Source organism: Rhinopithecus bieti, unplaced genomic scaffold (assembly GCF_001698545.2).
Source record: "Rhinopithecus bieti isolate Rb0 unplaced genomic scaffold, ASM169854v2 scaffold_31548, whole genome shotgun sequence".
Classification (NCBI taxonomy): domain Eukaryota; kingdom Metazoa; phylum Chordata; class Mammalia; order Primates; family Cercopithecidae; genus Rhinopithecus; species Rhinopithecus bieti.
In genome coordinates, this window is record NW_016814470.1 from 540,593 (window position 1) to 554,572 (window position 13,980).

Here is a 13,980-nt window from a genome sequence, read left to right on the forward strand (position 1 = left end):
TAACCACTAAGTGGTGGTCAACATTTCTGATCTTTACTATCTACATTCAAAAAAACAATCCACTATTAAAAGGTGCTAATATTTATTCAGCTGCTTCCTATGTGCTAGGCATTTGGTTAGACACATTTCACTTACTCTCAGTGTCCATCATGAGGTATTATTATGCCAGTATCACACATGCAGCTGCTGAGGTAAGAAAATAACACCCTAAACTTGTGAAAATGGACAAAGATAGTATATCCTAAATGACACAGGTCTATACAAATTAGCAGGTGATTATCATCTGGATAGTAAGGTGCTGTGTCCTTTAAGATGCAGAAGAGTTCCAATAAACTGGCAAATTCCTCCAGGAATGTCCTGGATTTGCCATTTCCACCACTACCAGCTGTAGGTGCCTGAAGGCTTGTGTCTGGACCGCCAGGCCTCCTGACCTTGGGCAATGCCAGGGCCCCTTCCAGCCCCGCCCTATACTTCCCTCCCTGACTCTGCTCCCATCGCCTCCTGCCTGCTCCTTCCCTGCAGCCACTCCACCTGCTCCTTGGCCATCGGGCCATCTGGGCTTCACCAGCTCTTCTTGGCCAGTGACATTCAAGGCTGTTCCACCCTATTATGCCTGTTACACAAGCCACAGCTCTATTTTTAGATTAACCCTCATGGATCATAATTACTTTCAAAAATATCTACACCCTCACCTTTACATGTGAATACAGATGAACTTGGCCTTCCTTGGGTCGCATTGCCCTGTGTGACATTATAAAAGAACACTGCAGTGGGGGTCAGCAGATCTCAGGTCGAGTCGTGGCTTTTCTACTAAACGACTGTGACCTTCAGCAAGTCATTTGTTTTATTGGTTCACAGTTTTTCCCACAAACCAGTGAATAACAATAAGATGTTCCTTAAATAAGGTCATATATGTGCAAGTGCTTTCTGAATGGAAAAGTACTTTGTACGCATTACTCACTACTTATCCTGCTCTCTGATCATCACCTCCAAAGACAAGCCTCCTTTTGCTGCAATTCTTAACCCTGGCCTCACATGAGAGTCACCTAAAGAGCTTTTAAAAACTGCCTATGGGGCCAGGCACGGTGGCTCACGCCTGTAATCCCAGCACTTTGGGAGGCCGAGGTGGGCAGATCACGAGGTCAGGAGATCGAGACCATCCTGGCTAATGTGGTAAAACCCCATCTCTACTAAAAATACAAAAAAATTAGCCGGGCATGGTGGAATGCACCTGTAATCCCAGCTACTTGGGAGGCTGAGGCAGGATAATTGCTTGAACCCGGGAGGCAGAGGTTGCAGTGAGCCGAGATCGCAACACTACATTCCAGCCTGGACAACAGAATGAGACTCTGTCTCAAAAAAAAAAAAAACCTGCCTATGGGCCAGGCATGGTGGCTCATGCCTGTAATCCCAGCACTTTAGAGTCACTTGAGACCAGGAGTTTGAGGCAGCCTGGGCCGCCTAGCAAGACCATGGCTCTACAAAGATAAAAAATTAGTTGGGTGTGGTGATGTTTGCCTGTAGTCCCAGCTGCTAGGGAGACTGGGGTGGGAGGCTCGCTTGAGCCCAGGAGGTCAAGGCTGCAGTGAGCCAAGATCACGCCACTGCACCCAGCCTGGGTGACAGAGTGAGACCCTGTCTCAGACAAAACAAAAGAAAACAACCAACTGCCTCTGGCCATCCCTGAGATATTCTGATGTAATTGGTTCTGGGGTGAGGCCAGGGCATGAGCATTTTTTAAAACTCCTAGTGATTCCTGCCTGTAATCCCAGCTACTCAGGAGGCTGAGGCAGAATTGCTTGAACCCGGGAGGCAGAGGTGCAGTGAGCTGAGATAGTCCCACCGAACTCCAGCCTGGGTGAAATAAAATTAAAATAAAAATTAAAAAACTCGGCCAGGCATGGTGGCTCACGCCTGTAATCCCAGCACTTTGTAATGCCGAAGCGGGTGGATCACGTGGGGTCAGGAGTTCGAGACCAGCCTGGCTAACACAGTGAAACCCCGTCTCTACTAAAACAAACAAAAAAAGTAGCTGGGCGTGGTGGTGCGCGCCTGTAGCCCCAGCTACTCAGGAGGCTGAGGCAGGTGAATGGCTTGAACCCCAGAGATGGAGCTTGCAGAGAGCCGAGATCGTGCCACTGCACTCCAGCCTGGGCGACAGAGCAAGACTCTGTCTCAAAATAAAGAAAAATACAAAAATTAGCCAGGCGTGGTGGTGTGGGCCTGTAATCCCAGCTACTCTGGACACTGAAGCAGGAGAATCACTTGAACCTGGGAGGCAGAGGTTGCAGTGAGCCGAGATTGTGCCATTGAACTCCAGCCTAGGCAACGAGAGCAAAAGTCCGTCTCAAAAGAAAATTTAAAAATGAAAAACTTCTAGGTGATTCTAACAGGCAGGCAGCATTGGAAAGCTCTCGCCCACTGGAATGAGGAGCACATTAATTCCCTCCTCCTTTTTCTTTCTTTTTTTTTTTCCCCTCCTCCTTTTTCAAGGCTTAGTCCTGGTCTCTTGTAGGTGTTCCAGGGGTCTGAGCACTTTGTTGATGAACCTGCTCCTTTTAACTCTCTGGCCAAATCTTCAGCTGGGGCATGGGCTTCCTGTTTGTTAGCATAGCCAACTTTTCTTAAATAGCTTGACTGAGAAACTCAGCCAACGGTATTTTTACAGATGTTTCATTGTTTTTAATGAAAACCAGTTCCCTCTCCACGCTAGGACACGAGGCCTGCTGACCATCTCCACTTGAGGTGCTGGCAGAACATCTACAAGCTACACATATCCAGAACACTACCTTGTCCGCCCTCCCTCCCGCTCCATACACATGCCCATCTGCTCCTTCTCTTGACTTCCCCATCTCAGCCAGTGGCATCACCATCTCCCGTGTCACCCAGACTGGAGACGAGGCCATGTGGAATATGTGAAGAATGCAGGTTCTGAAGACCAAGTGACCTCTGACTAACGACTGAGCCTCCCTATGTCTCAGTTTCCTCTCCAATAAATAATAGATAATAATAGTAGATAATAATAATTCCTATTTCATACAATTCGTTAGAATTAAATGAGTCAGGCCAGGCGTGGTGGCTCATGCTTGTAATCCCAGCACTTTGGGAGGCCGAGGCGGGTGGATCACTTGAGGTCAGCAGTTCAAGACCAGCCTGACCAACATGGTGAAACTCTGACTCTAGTAAAAATACAAAAATTAGCCGGGCCTGGTGGTGCATGCTTGTAGTCCCAGCTACTCAGGAGGCTAAGGCAAGAGAATCGCTTGGACCTGGGAGGCAGAGTTTGCAGCGAGCTGATATCAAGCCACTACACTCCAACCTGGATGACAAAGTGAGACTCCATTTCAAAAAAAAAAAAAAATTAAATGAGTCAATGCCTGTAAAATGCTTAGTAATTTGCCCATGGTAAATGCTCAAAGAACGTGAGGCTACCATATTTATACTTTTCCCTTCCAAATCTCCCGTATTCAATCAACAATCTAGAACTTCCATTTTTGGCTCTGAAATATTTCTTACATGCTCCCTTCTCCCCCACTGCTTACTTAGTTCCACATACCCTCCTCCCAAGGTCTCTCTGTCTCTAAGCCTCTGCGTTAACTTATCCGCCATCATGCTACCAAACCTATCTTACTAAAATAGGGTTCTGGTCACATAACTTCCTTATTTCAAAAAATAAAAATAAAAAATTGCTGTCTGCCGCTTCCTGTACAGAGAAAAAGAGCCCAACTGCCTGTTATGCCCTGCTGTGCTGTGTGCTTTGTGGGGAAGGCTCTCTGAACATTCCTCCTTGATCCACCACCCGTCCGACTCTGGGGTAACTTCCTGAGCTGGCAGGCCTGCTTCATATCCCAAATATGTGACCATGCCTGTGTCTCATTTACTATTGCATCACTCCAGGGTGTGGCTGGGTTGAAAAAGGCTCTGTTTGGTTTCTGCCACACAAGACAGACACATGAGCAAGTACTCATTGAAGACATATTGTTCAGCGATTATTTTTAAATACTTTTGCCGTAAAATGTGAGCTAGCTTTCCCCAGTAATTTTCATCCATATACTCTACTCCTTGCAAGTTGTAAACATGACAGAAAAGCTACCTAGAAACTAACAGCAAAGATCTAAGGAAGAAAGGATTGAATCAACAAGGAATGTTGACTTTTTATTCCTAACACTGACATAGATCCTGGTGAGTGCTAGTTCCCGTAATGAAAAAATAATCCTGGGCCAGGCGTGGTGGCTCACACCTGCAATCCCAGCACTTCGGGAGGCCGAGGCAGGTAGATCACCTGAAGTCAGAAGTTTGAAACCAGCTTGGTCAACGGGGTGAAATCCCATCTCTACTGAAAAATGCAAAAAATTAGCCAGGCATGGTGGCATGCGCCTATACTTGGGGGGCTGAGACACGAGAATCACTTGAAACTGGGAGGCAGAGATTACAGTAAGCCAAGATCTCACCACTGCACTCCAGCCTGGGGGACAAAAGCGAAACTCCCTCTCAAATAATAATAATAATCCTGTAAATGACAATCTTAGTACTTCATCCTCATGAAGCATCCCTCAGGATGACAGTCATGTTGATTGCATCAGTCCTTTGCGATTCATTCTGGGTCAGTGGGAGATACATCTGGAGTGTGTAGACAGCCCATTGGTGAACCAAGCTACCTTCATTTGGACCAATGTCCAGTTGAGCAGCTGTTTGCACAACACCCCAGACTTGGAATCAGCTGTGGGATGAGCAGAAGCCAGCTAGATATGTGCCTTGTGATGGCAGGCAGATATTCAGTTCAATTTCACAAAGATTTTGGCCGGGCGCGGTGGCTCACGCCTGTAATCCCAGCACTTTGCTAGGCCGAGGCGGGCGGATCACGAGGTCAGGAAATCGAGACCATCCTGCCTAACACGGTGAAACCCCATCTCTACTGAAAAAAAAAAAAATACAAAAAATTAGCCGGACGTGGTGGCGGGCGCCTGTAGTCCCAGCTACTCGGGAGGCTGAGGCAGGAGAATGGCGTGAACCCGGGAGGCGGAGCTTGCAGTGAGCCGAGATCGTACCACTGCACTGCAGCCTGGGCGACAGAGTGAGACTCCGTCTCAAAAAAAAAATTTTTTTTTCACCAAGATTTCTGAGCAACTACTATGGGTAAAAGCAGCAGGAGGTTGAAGTGCTTTTTGGATGAAAGATAAATCCTAGGTGATCCTTTTCCTTACCTGTAACTGGAGAGTACAGTAGGTGCAGACCTGCCTTCCCAATGCTGTATTTACAGTTAACTCGCCTTCAAAGATGAATTTGGGAAGTTCAATTTGTTATGGTTGTTCAAAGTGGTAGCCGGAGGCAAATTCCTCCCATTGTTTTGCTATCTCGGTGCCCTCTAGTGTCCAACAGGGACATAGCTTTATCTAAACATGATAGCCTGGCACCTGCTCCGAGCTAGGATATGCTCCTGTGGTCGGGGAACAAGAAAGGCCAATTGAAATTCCAGCGTTGCCACTTGCAGAACTCTCAGGCCTGTCTCACCTCTCTAAGCTTCAGTTCCCTCACTTGTAAAATAAGGATGATAATGCCTACAACATGAGGTTTTTTGTAAGGAATTAAAGGATGATACGTGGAAAGCATGACACCATCCTACCATAAAGAAATTGCTTCCAAAAATATACCATCACTAAAGCTCCCAGACGTAAACCCATCCTAAGTAGGCAGGATGGGAAAGACTAATCTAGCACACTCCTCCCTCTGCATTTTAACCGGTTGTTTATGCATCATTTCCTTGCTGAATTATGAACAATGAGGTAAGAGACCATGTATCTCCACACATCTTACAGTGCCGGGTCGATGGGAAAATCTCAGAAAATATTTGTTGAAGAGGTACAGAATAAAAATGATTCTTCCTGGCCTTAAAAATATTGCAGGGTGTAATATAAATTCATCATTTCCAAATATCCAAGCCTACTCTCTTGCAGAGCATGTAAATCCTAAGGGCTCTATAATTCAACACTGTTTGGCAACTTCTCCTTGTCCTGAAATACTCCAGCTCTGGAATACACCTTGGGGTAGCTGTAGGTCTCATGGTAAGCTATGGAAAAGCATATTCAGCATGATAAAATCTGGGATGAGAACTCTTGAGCTCTGACCCCCCGATGCATCTGAAAAAAATGAGTGAGCTCCTGGGATGAATGGGAAGAGCTTGGTTAATAAGAGTGGTGGCCAAAGGCCAGTAGGGACCTTCAGAAGTCAGGACCCAAGAGACCTCCTATATTGCCTCTCTTATGTGTAAAATGAGAGTGATGGTCCCATCCTGAAGCCACTGGAATACACTTTGATGGGCCAACTCAATCAACAAGTGCCCAGATGATTTTTTTTTTTTTTTTTTTTGAGACAGAGTCTTCGCTGGGATTGCCCAGGCTGGAGTTGCAGTGGTGCGATCTCACGGCTTGCAAGCTCCGCCTTCTGGTTCACGCGCATTTCTGTCATCAAACCTCCCAAGTAGCTGGGAATACAGGCGCCGCCACCATCACCCGGCTAATTTTTTTGTCTTTTTAGATTAGAGACGGGGTTTCACTCAGTGTTAGCCAGCGATGGTTCTCGATCTCCGGCCTTGTGATCCCACCTGCCATCGGCCTCCCAAAGTGCTAGGATTACAGGCGTGAGCCACCGTGCCCGGCCCAGATGATTTCAATTATAGAAATGTGATCGAGGCAGGTGCGGATCACCTGAGGTCAGGAGTTCAAAACCAGCCTGGCCAACATGGTGAAACCCTGTCTCTACTAAAAATACAAAAATTAGCCAGGCGTGGTGGCAGGCACCTGTAATCCCAGCTACTCAGGAGGCTGAGGCAGGAGAATCACTTGAACCCAGCAGGCAGAGGTTGCATTGAGCTGAGATTGCACCGCTGCACTCCAGCCTGGCAACAAGAGTGAGACTCGGTCCCCCCTCACAGAAAAAGAAAAACATATAGTCGAGTCTGTCGTGTGTTAAGTCGGCCATGACTTCAGACTTCAGTGAAGAACATATAGCAACTGTTACGAATATGAATACATATTTTCTTTATACAAAAGTTATTCTTCTAACACCATAAGTCTACAAACCCACAGTAAATAAAAGAAAATAAACAAGGCTGGGTGCAGTGGCTTACGCCTGTAATCCCAGCACTTTGGGAGGCCGAGGAGGGTGGATCACCTGAGGTCAGGAGTTCGAGATCAACCTGGCCAACATGGTGAAACCTCTTCTCTACTGAAAATACAAAAATTAGCCAGGTGTGGTGGCAGGTGCCTGTAATCCCAGCTACTCAGGAGGTTGAGGCAGGAGAATCGCTTGAACCCGGGAGGTGGTGGTTGCAGTGAGCCAAGATTGCGCCACTGCACTCCAGCCTGGGGGACAGAGCGAGACTCCATCTAAAAAAAAAAAAAAAAAAAAAAAAAAGGAAATGAGAAAGAAAATAAACAAGACAGACTAATACATCAGTTTCACTTTTTTTTTTTGAGACGAGTCTTCACAAGAGGAAGAAGAAGACTTTGACATTAAGAACTGATCAGAAGCTGGTAATCACAGATTTATGGAGTGCAACATCTGTTGTTCATTTAGTATAGCCTTAAAACAATTAAAGGAAGATTGAGGCTATAAAACCTCCAAGTTCTTAAAAAATAACAACCTCACAGGGGAACTTTACAGTTGGTCAAATTAAAGTGCTGGGCCTTGTAGCCTTTACTGATTGGCAAATAACCAGATTTGGGGTCATGAAACGATTGTGAAGAACTCTGGAGGGGATTTTGTCTCTGCATCAATCCAAATCATGCTGTCCATGCAAGGAGAAAAGAGCTGGGTCGCTTATGTAAAAAGCCGAGATCCCTTTGGGACAAAAAGTAGAGCTGTACTAAGATCTTATTGTTTAAAAAACATCAAAAATAAATTACCCATGAACTACAGCACACTACCTGTTTGAAAAATCATGTTACTTGTAATGTGCTGGTAAAATTAATTGAACATCTGCTCCCTGCCAGGAACTGTTTGAGTTGCTAGGAAAAGAGGAATGAATAAGACTCAGGTACATCCTGTGTTTATTGTGCTTATATTCTTCTGGGGGGAGGCAGGCAATATACAAGTAAATGAGATAATTTCAGACAATCGTTTGGAAAAAATAAAACCATATAAAGGGGTAGAGAATGACAGTAGGTAGGAGTGCAGAGCTATTTTAATTTTATTATGAAAATTTTCAAGGACATAAAATGGAGAATATTGTGAACTCTAGTATGTTCCCTAGATTCAACAGTTACCAATTTTTTCTACATTTACTTTTGTTGTCCCTTTTCCTATCTGTCTCGCTTTCTTTTTTTTTTTTGCTAAGGTGTTTTAAAACAAATCCCAGCCATCATTCATTTCATCCCTATATATGTTAAGTATGCATCTCTAAGGGTCAGACAGGGTTTTAAAAAACTGCCTTAAATAAATTTACAATTCATAAAAATTATATTCTATAAATTATAAACTTATAAATAATATATAACTTGACATTTTAATGGTAATTATAGTTATATAAATTATATCTCATATAATTATGAAATTAGAAGTTATAAAATGATTACTAACCATTATATAATAACATTTTTAAAATTATATAAATAGCCCATAATCACTTGAACTTGGTAACTGAATTTAGGTGCTTGTTTTTCCATCTTTCAAAAAATTATCTTTATTACAATATAACATGCTGTTGAAAAGTAAACTGACCAGGCAGGGTGGCTCACGACATTTATAATAACTCCAAAAAGCATGATATACTCAGCCATAACTCTAACAAAGTATATATGCAGGATCAATGTGCTAAAAACTACAAATCACCAAAGACCTAAAAAATGAGGAGATATCCTGTTCATGCTTTAGAAGAGTTATTGGCCGGGCACGGTGGCTCACGCCTGTAATCCCAGCACTTTGGGAGGCGGAAGTAGGCGGATCACGAGGTCAGGAGATCTAGACAATCCTGGCTAACACGGTGAAACCCCGTCTCTACTAAAAAAACAAAAAATTAGCCAGGCGTGGTGGCGGGCGCCTGTAGTCCCAGCTACTCAGGAGCCTGAGGCAGGAGAATGGCGTGAACCCAGGAGGCGGAGCTTGCAGTGAATCGAGATCGCGCCACTGCACTCCAGCCTGGGCAACAGAGCGAGACTCCAAGACTCGTCTCAAAAAAAAAAAAAAGACATACTATAAAATAAAACCACAGTGATCATAACAGTATAGTATTGACAAGAGGATAGATACAGAGATCAATAAAACACAATAGAGATTCTAGAAATAGATTCATAAAATATGGTAATTTTAAGGAGTTTCATTGAGGTATAACTGACTTACAAGAAACCGTACATATTTATAGTATAAAGACTGATACATTTTGACATATGTATACATCTGTAAAACCATCAGCCCAATCAAAATAATAAACATATACATTATCCCCAAAAGTTTGTGTCCTTTAGTAATCCCTTCTTTCCTCCCCACTCGACTTCTCCACCTCATCTCCTGGCAATCACTGATCTGCTTTATATCATTTATATTTGTTTATATTCCTTGAAACTTTATATTAATGAAATCATATAAAATGTACTTGTTCGTCTTGCTTTCTGATGATTCTTTTGAGAATCATCCATGTTGTAGCATGTATTAATAGTCCATTCTTTTTTATTGCTCTGAGGTATTCCATCGTATTCATGTACCATATTTTGCTTATCTATTCACTTGTTGATGGGCATTCAGGGGTATGCTGTTTTGGCTATTACAAATAAACCTGATATAACATTCATGTACAAGTCTTGTATGGACATATGCTTTCATTTCTCTTAGATAAATATCTAGGAGTTGGAATGGCTGGATCATATGGTAACTATGTGTTTAACTTTTTTTTTTTTTTTTTGAGATGGGGTCTCGCTGTTTTGCCCAGGCTGGAGTGCAGTGGCGCTATCTTGGCTCACTGCATGCTCCGCCTCCCAGGTTCATGCCACTCTCCTGCCTCAGCCTCCCGAGTAGCTGGGACTACAGGTGCCTGCCACCATGCCCAGCTATTTTTTTTGTATTTTTAGTAGAGATGGGGTTTTACCACATTAGCCAGGATGGTCTCCATCTCCTGACCTCGTGATCCACCCGCCTCAGCCTCCCAAAGTGCTGGGATTACAGGCGTGAGCCACTGTGCGCCCGGCCTCTGTGTTTAACTTTTAAAGAAACTGGCAAACTGTTTTCCAAAGTGGTTGTATCATCTTACATGCTCATCAGAAGTGTATGATTGTTCCAGCTTCATTACACCCTTACCAACACTTAGTATGGTTAGTCTTTTTAGCCAGTCTAAAAGATGTGTGGTGGTAACTCATGGTTTTAATTTTCATTTTTCAAATATTGATGATCTTTTCTGAATGTTAAAGATTTTTTAATATGCTTATTTGTCATCTATCTTCTTTAGTGAATTAAGTGTTCAAAGTTTTGACAAAGTTATGAAAACACTTCAACAGATAGTGCTGGAACAACTGTATATTCATATGCAAAGTTTGAATCTCAACCTATATGTCACATAATATACAAAATTTAACTGTAAATGAACCATAGAACTAAATGTAAATTTTTAAAGCTATAAAAGTATTATTTTTATAAGTGTAAAATATAAGAGAAAATCTACTGTGATTTTGGCTCACAAAACAAGATTTAAAAAAAGATAAACTAGACCAGGCATGGTGACTCACACCTGTAATCCAAGCATTTTGGGAGGTTGAGGCAGGTGGATCATGAAGGCCAGGAGTTTAAGACCAACCTGGCCAAGGTGGTGAAACCCCATCTCCATTAAAACTACAAAAATTAGCCAGGTACGATGGCAGGCACCTGTAATCCCAGCTACATGGGAGGCTGAGGCAGAAGAATCGCTTGAACTTGAGCAGCAGAGGTTGCAGTGAGCCAAGATCATGCCACTGCACTCTAGCCTGGGCAACAGAGTAAAACTCTGTATCAATAAATAAATAAACTAGAATTCATTTAATTAAAAACTTTTGCTCTGTGAAAGACACTCAGAAAATGAAAAGGTAAGTCAAATATTTGCAAATCACATATCTGAAAAAGAATTTGTGCCCAGAGTATATAAAGAACTCTCAAAACTCAACAATAAGAAAACAATATATTTTTTTAAAATGAATAAAAGATTTGAATATGCACTTCATCAAAGAAAATATATACATGGGAAATAAACATATGAACAGTTGTTCAACATCATTAGTCATTAGAGAAATGCAGATTGAAAACCACAATGAGATACCATTATCCTCTGGATATATCCTCTAATATACCAATTAGAATGGTAAGTATAAGAAATTCTGATAATACCAAGTGCTGAAAGATGTGGAGCAACTGGAACTCTCATATGTGACTGGTTGGAATGCAAAATGGTGCAGGATGGGCACTCTAGAAAAGGCTGATATTTTCTTACAAAATTAAAAATACATTTACCATTTGACTCAGAAATATCATTTGTCAGTATTTCTTATTCAGAAATGAAAACCCACATTCACAGGAAAATCTGTACGTAATAAAGGTGGCATTATTCAGAATTGCACCAAACTGAAAACTACCCAAATATTCGTCAACAAATAAATGGATAAACAAACTGTGGTACATCCACATAATGGAATACTACTCAACAATAAAAAGGAATGAGCTACTAATACACTCAACAGTATAGATGAATATTGAATGCCTTATGCTAAGTGAAAGATACCAGTCTCAAAAGATTTATACTGTCTGATTCCATTTGTGTGGCTGTCTGGAAAAGGCAAAACTATAGGAATAGAAAACAGACCAGTGGTTGCCAGAGTATGGGAGGAAAACCGACTGACTACAAAAGGCCAGCATGAAGGAATTCTATTAGATACTGAAATTGTTTTGTATCCTGTTTGTGGTGGTGATTACAAGATTCTATGCATGTGTGAAATATCATAGAACTGGACAACAATGGGAGTGAAGTTTACTGTAAGTTTTTAAAAGTAATAAAGGGCTGGATGTGGTGGCTCACGCCTGTAATCCCAGCAGTTTGGGAGGCCAAGGTAGGCAGATCACGAGGTCAGGAGTTTGAGACCAGCCTGGCCAATACTATGAAACCCTGCCTTTAATAAAAATACAAAAATTAGCCGGGCATGGTGGCGTACGCCTGTAGTCCCAGCTACTTGGGAGGCTGAGGCAGGAGAATTGCTTGAACCTGGGAGGCGGAGGTTGCAGTGAGCCGAGATCACACCACTGCACTCCAACGTGGAAAACAGAGCAAGACTGTCTCAAAATAAATAAATAAATAAGTAAATAAATAAATAAATAAATAAATGTAATAAAAATGATTGATTTGTGGTTTCAGGTGTGTATGCAGCCTCACCTATCCTTGTAAGTTCCCTGAACCTGAAGTGCTTGGTGCATAAACTAAAGGCCAGTGTGGCTGGAGCTCAAAGAGCTTGGGGGAGAGTGTCACACAGCGAAGTCAAAGAGATGGGCAGGGTCAGCCCATGTAGTGCCATAGAAACACTTGGAAAGGGCCGGGCGCGGTGGCTCAAGCCTGTAATCCCAGCACTTTGGGAGGCCGAGACGGGTGGATCACGAGGTCAGGAGATCGAGACCATCCTGGCTAACACGGTGAAACCCCGTCTCTACTAAAAAATACAAAATCTAGCCGGGCGCAGTGGCGGGCGCCTGTAGTCCCAGCTACTCAGGAGGCTGAGGCAGGAGAATGGCGTGAACCTGGGAGGCGGAGCTTGCAGTGAGCTGAGATCCGGCCACTGCACTCCAGCCCAGGAGACAGAGCGAGACTCCGTCTCAAAAAAAAAAGAAACACTTGGAAAGGAATCTATGCCTCTTAAAGATCATTCTGGCTACTATGTGGAGAATGGGTATATAATAGTAAATTATGGGAAAGGTGCTTTTCCATTTTAAAAAAGTGATAAAGAGAAAAGCAATCTTATTTTGAGAAGAGAGACCCAAATAATTGAAACATTTAACTGTGACTGAGGACTGGGAAGGAGAAGAAAACAGTTTGGCCTTTAAAATGAGGTTCAGCCTTGTGGTTAGAGTTTCCTTGTTTGACCAGCTCCACTGGTGCAGGACAGGGCTTCTTCCAATGTGTTTTCTTGGCCTTCTGTTTCAGAATAAACAAACATGGTGTCTCCAAACTATTCGACGGGTCCCAGGTATTCAGGGTGGCCCGATCCAGACCACAGAAGCTTTCTTACAGGTCACAGCTTGGGCCCTGTTGCTATAAACACAAGATACAGGAGGCCCAAGCAAGTCTGAACACCTCCCAGAGCTGTTTTCGATGCCATCCCAAGTCCTCATGGACGAATGAGGCTTAACCACGGAGAATAGAGCTTGAGTGTGGTCAAGGCTGTTGGGAGCCCCACGAATCACTGCTTGAGGGGGCTTGACATGGGATGGCTGGCAGTGCAGACAGGAGATGATAGTTGAGAGCCAACAGAGGAGTCTGTTGGACTCTCTAGCTGGCAGCAAAAATGCCAACCCAAACCCCCAAGTCCTTTCATAAAATGGCTGCAAAGTCATTAATCCTGATTTTTGAAAAGAGAAAGACTTCAGCCTGAGCTGAGGGAGGCTGATCCCTCCTCCTTTGCAGTTGTGGGATAGCTGCAAAAAAATTGTGAGATTATTCAAAATTTGATAGGCTGTGAGCATAAAAGAAAAAAGTCTCAATAAATGCATAAAACAATTTTAAAAGTAACATCTACTCCTAATAGCAATGTTTTATATAAGAATAGTAGGATACCTTGTGTAACGGGGGTGCCAAAATCTCAGAAATCACCATGAGATAACTTTTCCGTGCAACCAGAGCACCAAAGAAAGAATAGAAGGATAGTTCCATAATATAACCAAAAAGCTTCCACATGCACATCAAATGACTGCTGGCATCACGCTCAAAGGGAAGACACTCATGAGCATTCCTGTGGCATCAGAGAAAAGACAAAGGCAACTGGC